Source organism: Oryctolagus cuniculus, chromosome 2 (genome assembly GCF_964237555.1).
Source record: "Oryctolagus cuniculus chromosome 2, mOryCun1.1, whole genome shotgun sequence".
Taxonomy (NCBI): domain Eukaryota; kingdom Metazoa; phylum Chordata; class Mammalia; order Lagomorpha; family Leporidae; genus Oryctolagus; species Oryctolagus cuniculus.
The window spans coordinates 2,367,758-2,375,573 of NC_091433.1; the positions used below are offsets into that span (position 1 = coordinate 2,367,758).

The 7,816-nt window shown below is 68.8% G+C and overlaps 1 protein-coding gene across 1 annotated transcript in view; it reads right to left on the reverse strand.

Moving 5' to 3' along the window:
• Positions 1 to 254: 254 nt before the first annotated feature.
• Positions 255 to 7,816, reverse strand: part of HTRA3 (HtrA serine peptidase 3) — a 118,625-nt gene continuing 111,063 nt past the window's right edge. Inside the window, exon 10 of the mRNA XM_070067993.1 lies at positions 255 to 266. The gene's annotated coding sequence lies outside the window, so the exon portion shown is untranslated. The remainder of the gene's footprint in view (positions 267 to 7,816) is intronic.

A 7,816-nucleotide genomic window follows, 5' to 3' on the forward strand; every position in this document is an offset into this window, starting at 1 on the left:
CTGAGTCCCGCGTCACCCAGAAAGCACCCCTCCAGGAAGGCCCTGACCAGCACCCGAGGCCCCGGAGGCTCTTCGGGAGTGCCCCGAGCCCAGGCGCCCACCTCGCCCGGGTCTGGTCCCAGGCCGCGGCTCGGGTCCTTCTGTGTAAGCACAGAAACCCCAAGTCAGCTGTGAAGTGGACCCGTCCCCCTGGCTCCCACGGCCGCGGGGGCTGCCTGGGCCCGGGCGGTTGCCGACTAAAACGCAGCCGCACAGCCTCGGTCTGCCGAGGGGTCCTCGCCGCAGTCACCCTGCGGGGCGAGGGTCGCCCCAGGAGGAGGAGGAGGCGGGGCACCAGGTCCTGGCCAGCGCTGCCCCACCCCTCCCAGAGCGCCCTCTTCACCGTGGGAGGAGCCCCGGCACAGACACCGCCACGCTGCCGAGGGCGTCCCCGCGGGCCCTGAACACCTCTGCAGATTCGGCCGAGCACCCTCTCCAGCCCCCAGGGCAGCCCTGAGCCTGGAGCGAGGTGGAGCTGCGGCACACAGGTCCCCCCTGGGGCTGCCCTGCACTGCCATCACGCACCAGGGTCGCGGCCGGGCGGCTCAGCTGCACTTCCAGGCCCTCGGCCTCCTCTCACCCTGAACGTCAAAATCGTGAGTGCCGGCCCGGGAACGGCCCAGCAACCCCGTCATGTGGCTTCACCAGGCCGTGCAGCCGCGCGACGGGAACCCAGGTGCGCAGGGTGGAGGCCCTGCCCCTGTGCCCAGCCGCCATCTCAGAACCGAGAGAGGCCGAGCCAGCCCCAGCGTCACGGCAGGGCCGACGCCAGCCACAGCCGTGCCCACCTCTGCTCAGCCAAGCCCCACTGCCCGCTTCCCAGAGGGCCCAGTGTCGGGCAGAGCCGCATCCATGCCCTCATCTCCCTGAGCCTCGTCTGCACACAGAGCCTAACACGGCACTCACCAGGGGGATGTCGTGGCGGTCCCACAGGGCCTGCTGTGATTGGAGGGATTGCCATGGGTGGTCCCACAGGGCCTGCTGTGATTGGGGGATTGCCATGGGTGGTCCCACAGGGCCTGCTGTGATTGGAGGGATTGCCATGGGTGTTCCCACAGGGCCTGCTGTGATTGGGGGGATTGCCATGGGCGGTCCCACAGGGTCTGCTGTGATTGGGGGGATCGCCATGGGCGGTCCCACAGGGCCTGCTGTGATTGGGGGGATCGCCATGGGCGGTCCCACAGGGCCTGCTGTGATTGGAGGGATTGCCATGGGTGGTCCCACAGGGCCTGCTGTGATTGGAGGGATTGTCACGGAGTTATCACAGGATCCACTGTGATTGGAGGCTCGGTCTGGGGCAGTTCCTGGTCCACCTGAAGTTGGGCCGCTGGGGTGGGCTCTCAGGGGAGCTGTGGGGCCCCAGCAACTTTGCTTCCTGACTTGAATGTGGCTGCTTCGGGCCCCCTCCACGTGGTGCTCACCAGACGCCAGGGCCGAGCCAGCTCCACCGATGCCAGGGCCGAGCCAGCTCCACCGGACGCCAGGGCCGAGCCAGCTCCACCGGACGCCAGGGCCGAGGCTGGAGGTGCAGCCGCCACACTGCCGGCCGGGCGCGCACAGAATCCCCCACGGGGGCTGGCGGAGGTGGGACCGACCCGGCAGGTTTTGGGGACCATCTCACGGAGGAGACCAGGTGGGAAGACGGCCTCCGCCTCCCCCGGCTTCCCCGCAAAAAGCTCACGGAAAACACATTAGAGGGTAAGTTTATTTTCTTGAAGACTTATTTGTTTATTTGAAAGGCAGAGTTACAAAGAAGCAGAGGCAAAGAGAGAGAGGGAGAGAGAGGGAGAGAGAGGGAGAGAGAGGGAGAGAGAGAGAGAGGGAGGGAGAGAGGGAGGGAGAGAGAGGGAGGGAGAGAGGGAGAGGGAGAGAGGGAGAGAGAGAGGGAGAGAGAGGGAGAGAGGGGGAGAGAGGGAGAGAGAGAGAGAACTCTTCCATCCGCTGGTTCACTCCCCAGCTGCCCACAGCATCCAGGCAGCAGTGGGGAGCAGCAGGTGGTCCAGGAGCCGGCGCCCACCCAGGCGTCTGTGGGCTGCATGGGCAGAGGCCGGAAGTGGAGGGGATGGGGCGAGCCCAGGCGCTCTGACCGCTCAGTCCTCACTCAGCCAGCCTTGCAGTCCTGGGCCCCCGCGGCCCTCCCGCAGCCGGGGCGCCCCGCCCGGGTCCTCCAGCGCTGTTGGCTGACCAGCACGCGGCGGGCCCAGGCCTCCAGCCATTCCCGCGCCCGCCTCCCCTGCTTCACGCACTTCAGTGGCTTCTGCTGGGGAAGCCACCCACCGGCTCCTCGGCTTCCTCTGCGGGGAGTTTCTAACCCGCAGACCCCAAGTCTCCATCAGGTGCGGGCCGGGGGCGGGGATGCGTGGGCGGGGCTTGCACGGGTTTCAGCAGCGGGGGCGGAGCTGCACGGGCCGGGCAGGGCTTGGGCGGGGGGCTGCGGGGGCCACAGCGGCGGGGTGCGGGGCCAACTCCAGAGGGTTTGCTTCTGTGAGCACCTCACTGCTCCATCTTCCCTTCCCATCTCCTGGGCCCCACCCAGCCCGGGCACTTCCGTCTCCAAGGCTCACGGGATGGTAGGCAGGAAACTGAGGCCCGAGAAACGGGGTGCACTCAGGGTCACCCCCAACCTCACCAGACCCGGACACGTGACAGCCCAACGCTGCCCCCGGCTGCCCGAGAAGACGGCACAGGGCCCCCCGCAGCCCTGTCTGCTCTGCCCCTGCCCACTCCCGGGGGCGGCCTGGGGGCCCAGAGAGCCCGGCTGGAGCTGGGACGGGCAGAACTGCCGGCTCAGCAAGGGGACTTTCCGGCAAGGATTCCTGCGCACAGCTCAGTTCTTGGAAGTTGCTTCCTGCCGCTGGCCCACGGAGCGGGAGCCCTTCCAGGTTCCAGGCACCCGCCCCCGGCCTCCTGCCAGACTGTGCCTCGTGCAGGCCCAGCGGGCGTGGGCTGCCGCTGACGTGGCCGCACCGGCCCTGGCTGCCCCGGGCTGCACAGGGAGCAGAGCGAGCCCCTCCCCCTCCCTCGCCTCGAAAAGCCTTCCTGGCACTGGGGGGGGGGGGATGGTTCTCGCCATCCCCGCCGAGGGCAAGCGAATTTCAGAATCTAAAACCTCAGAAACAAACCCCTGGTCTGCGGGAGGCTCCTGTCAGTCTGCGTAGACGGGGGCGGGGGCGCGGGGGGCTCACGTGCTGCTCGGAGCCACACACACACACACACACCCCGGTGGCCAGCCCAGGACGCGTGGTGAGGACGCCACCTGCTCTCCCGGGGCCGGACGGTGAGCTGACTACTGCACGGTCGTCCTGCACGCCACGCGCTCCTCAGGGTCAGACTGGCGGGAAGAGACCGGGCTTCCCGGGAGGAGGGGCAGGTGACACTGGGAGGAGGCCGCGTTGTCACAGGGGTGCACCCCAGCCAGAGTCGCTGGGAACCTCGTCCAGGAGGTCACTCGCCCGGCACACTGCAGTCCTGCGCTCAGAGTCTGGTTAAACCAAAGGAAGGCGAGGTGAGAGGGGAGGGAGGGAGGGTGGTGGACAGATGGGCGGGTGATGGACGGATGGTCGGTGGACAGATGGACGAGGGACAGATGGATGATGGACGGGTGGTGGACAGGTAGATGGTGGTGATGGGTGGAAGGGTGGATGTACGGATGACTGACAGGTGGGTAGGCAGATGATGGATGGGTGGGTGGGTGGGGAGGTGGATGATGGATAAGGTCGATGCACGGATGAGTGATGGACAGATGGCGGACGGGTAGTGGACAGATGGACAGATGCATGATGGACAGATGCGTGGACGGGTAGTGGACAGATGGATGGATGCATGATGGACAGATGCGTGGATGGGAAGTGGACGGATGGACGGATGTGTGATGGACAGGTGCATGGACAGGCGGTGGACGGATGGCGGACAGGTGGTGGACAGATGGACGGATACGTGATGGACAGATGCGTGGATGGGCAGTGGACAGATGGACGGATGCGTGATGGACAGATGCGTGGATGGGTGGTAGACAGGTGGTGGACAGATGGACGGATACGTGATGGACAGATGCATGGACGGGCAGTGGATGGATGGACGGATGCGTGATGGACAGATGCGTGGACGGGCGGTGGATGGATGGACGGATGCGTGATGGACAGATGCGTGGACGGGCAGTGGATGGATGGACGGATACGTGATGGACAGATGCATGGACGGGCAGTGGATGGATGGACGGATGCGTGATGGACAGATGCGTGGACGGGCGGTGGACGGATGGCGGGTGCCCGTTCCTCCCTGCGCCACGGGCTGGGGCAGGGCTGACCCGAGCGGGTGCCGTCTCCCTGGCAGCTGTGCAGCCCGACTCTGCTGGTCCCTGAGGAGCCCACGCATCCCTCCACTTCCCCGTGCAGGAGCACACGGCCCGAGCTCCGTGGGGCCCCCAGGAAACACCGCAGCAGCCGCAGCCCTGCCCCGGGCCCCGTGGGTCCTCTGTGGGTCCCAGGAGCAGCCCTCCCAGCCCTGCTAAGTGGACAGGGAGCAGAGGAAGTGGGCAGTGGATGCTACACCTGGCCAAAGAGGACGGGACCCCTGCCCAGCTGTGCTGGTGGGGGGGGCAGGACCCCGAGCCGCCCCTAGGGGCACAGGCGTCCGTGGAGGCTGCCCCCCCAAAGCGTCCTCACATCCAGACGTGGCTCAGAATCGCTTGGACCTGCACACGCCCAGACCTACGGAATCACCATCTGCCCGGGTGCGGCCAGCAGAGGGCACCTTCACAGGGGCCCGGGGGCCGGGGGTGGAGCCCCTGGGAGCTCATGGAGAGGTGAACTCTGCCCCCCCCAGAGCTACCTGGCACCAGGCTCGGCAGCAGGTGCTGGCGATGGCCCTGTGCGGGGGCTGCCGCTCCAGTGGGCCCTGCCGCTCCAGTGGGCCCCGCGGCGGGGGTTGGCTCAGAACGCCCCTGCACATCAGCTCTGCCCCCGCAGCCCACCCCCAGGGTTCTCCTCTGCAGCAAGTGGTGGGCATGGCCTCGAGATGGCCCGCCCCTCCAGGTCGCAGCCCGACCTGTCTACAGCCCCCAGACTTGGGGGAGATGGCCCTGGGAGGCCATGTGCAGCTCGCCGGAGGACAGCCACAGCTTCCTGGGGTCTCCGCTCCGGTTTCCACGGCAGCCCCAGTGTCGAGCGGCCCAGGGGCCCTCCAGGGCTGGGCCGGCCCGGGGCTCTGCGGGAAGGGGATGGCGGGTGGAGGAGGCCCATGGGGGACGTGGGGCAGGCACCTGCTTCCCAGGGGCTGGCCCACTGCACAGGTGAGCAGACAGGCTCAGGGGCAGGGAGGCAGGCGTCATGCTGTGGGCGCGGCGACGGAGATGGCACAGCCGGCCCTGAGCGTTCGTGGGGGACCAGCATGCGAGTCCCCGCAACCCCACGGCCATGAGCGGGGTCAGCCGGCCCCCCCACCCCCGTCCGGCCCAGGCATTCCCCGGTATCCACGCTGCGTGCAGGGGTCACTGGGGGCCACGCCTTGGTGGCCTGGCTGTGGAGTATGTGGGAGGGGCTCTCAGAGGCCACCATCTTTCCACGTCCGTGGCTGCCTTTGGACCCACAGGGAGGTGGCAGAGGGACACGAGGGCTGAGGGAACGGCCCCCCTGGCTGCTGCCAGCCGCTGTGCTCGCGGTGGGCAGCTGTGGTGGTGCTGGGCTCTGGGTTTGGGGCGGGGGGCGGGCGTGTTGCAGACCCTGCAGGCCCAGCCCAGGTGGCCCAGCTGGCGCAGACACGGCCTCAGGTTGTGCCAGGCCTCGGCTGCATCCTTGACCCGTGCCAGGTGGGATCCGGAGAGGAAGCTCCGTCCAGGCTGGTCGGGTGGTAACCCCACGGGCGCCGCCGGCCCTGCGGCTGACATGGCCCCGAGCCCCTCATGGCCGCAGGGCCCAGCCGAGCGAGGGGCGCTTCCGTGGGCAGCACAGGCCCAGAGCTGCGGCTGCCGCCCACGTACGGCCTCCTTCCCGCGGCCCAGCCAGCCGGGGCAGCCAGCCCTGCGCACACAGCACTTGGCAGGGCCGCGCCTGGCCTGAGGGGAACCCTGGACCGGGGGAGGGGACCCCAGCGCCAAGCACAGGCCAAAACAAAGGTTAAGTTAGGTTAACTCGGCCGAGCCAGGATGAGCGCTGGCTCCAGGCTCGGCTGTCGCCTCCCAGGCACGTGGGGCTGGCTGAGGTTCCTGCCGTGTGTGTGTGCATGCGTGTGCATGAGCGTGTGCACGTGTGTGTGCATCCGTGCACGCGTGTGTGGTGAAGGCGCCGTTCCAGGCCCAGGGACTTCTGGGTGACTTTCTGGGTGAGTGGGCTTTAGCAGGAATGCTGCCCCCCAGCTTCAGCCCCTGGCACAGACGCCGTTTCCACACCGGGAGTCCCGGCAGGGCCGTGGGGCGCCGGCGAGGGTGCTGTGCCGCCCGCCCGTGCCTGCCCACCTCAGAGGCCCCTGGGCACGGCGTCAGGGCCAGGGAGGGCACTGCTCCAGCTCCGGGGCTGCGGCCTGCTGTGTGGTCCTGGGCAGGCGTCTCGGTGTCCCGGTGTCCCGGCTGTGGAAGAGGGGACAGCCAGGACACCCAGCCCTCGGCAGCCCGTGCAGCTGAGGGCGGCGGCTTCGCGCCTCCTCCCATTCCTGTCCGCCGCCGGCCCACGGGCCTCTCCAGGGACACGGAGGAAGCGTGGGCGGAGGTGGGGGCTCCATCCTCCCGAGCTCTGTGGAGGCGCTGGGGCCACCCTGGGGGCCGCAGTTAGAGAAGCCCTGAGCCGGGACGCTCTGCCCAGGCCGCAGTGCCCAGAAGCGGCCTCCCCAGAGGGCAGGCTCCGCGCGGCCCTGCCAGCTCTGGCGGCTCCAGGATGCCCGCTCCGTCCCCACGTGGCCGCCTCTCTGGCTGTCTGCGGGTCCTCGCTCAGTTTGGGGCCCGGCCCAGCCCCCTGCAGGCCACCGCCACAGCAAAGGCAGGCGTGTGGCTGCTGTCCCCTGTCCCCGCACGCGGAACGGCCAGCTGCAGCAGGTGTGAGATCCACTCCCTCTGAGCAGGGGCCCACAGGCCGGGGACGCCCAGGTCTCAGCCACGGCCAGCGCTGTGTCCCGAGCCAGATCTCCCCCAAGACCCCCGACTTTCCTCTCTGACCCCACCCGTGGGCCGTGCTTCCATCTGTGGGTGCCCGGGGACCTGGAGGGGGTGCTGGCATTGTGCGGGCAGCGGGTGAAGCCGCTGGCCGCGGCCAGTCCAGCTCCCTGGCCTGTGACCTCGCCAGTGTCTGCTGCCCGGGGCAGAGACCGAGTGAGAGCAGGGGACAGCTGCACGGCGCTGCCACCACACTGAGGCCTGGGCCTGAGGCCGAGGCTGGCGGGCTGCACTCCCTGCCGCCCGTGCTACCCAACGCGGGCCGGGCCCTCCTGGGTCCTCAGTTTTCCCATCTGTGTACTGGGAACACTGGCCATGTGGATACCACCCCGGACCAACCAGAAGCCAGGGCAGCCGAGGGAGGCACCTGAGGCTCATAGCCCACCCCTCCCAGGGGGACTCTTCAGGTGGTCCAGGGGGACCCTGGCACCGTCCATGGGCCCTGCCTCCCCTGTGCACCCCATCCCAGCCCCTGCGCCCCCCAAATCCTCATAGGGGTCCTGGCTCCCCCCTTGCCGCCTGGACACGGTCCTGGGTGCCCGCACCACCCATGTGGCAGCCTGGCCACTCAGGGCGTGGACAGCACAGCAGCAGGGGGCAGAGTGAGCACGTGTGACGTCCCCCCCGCATGTCCAC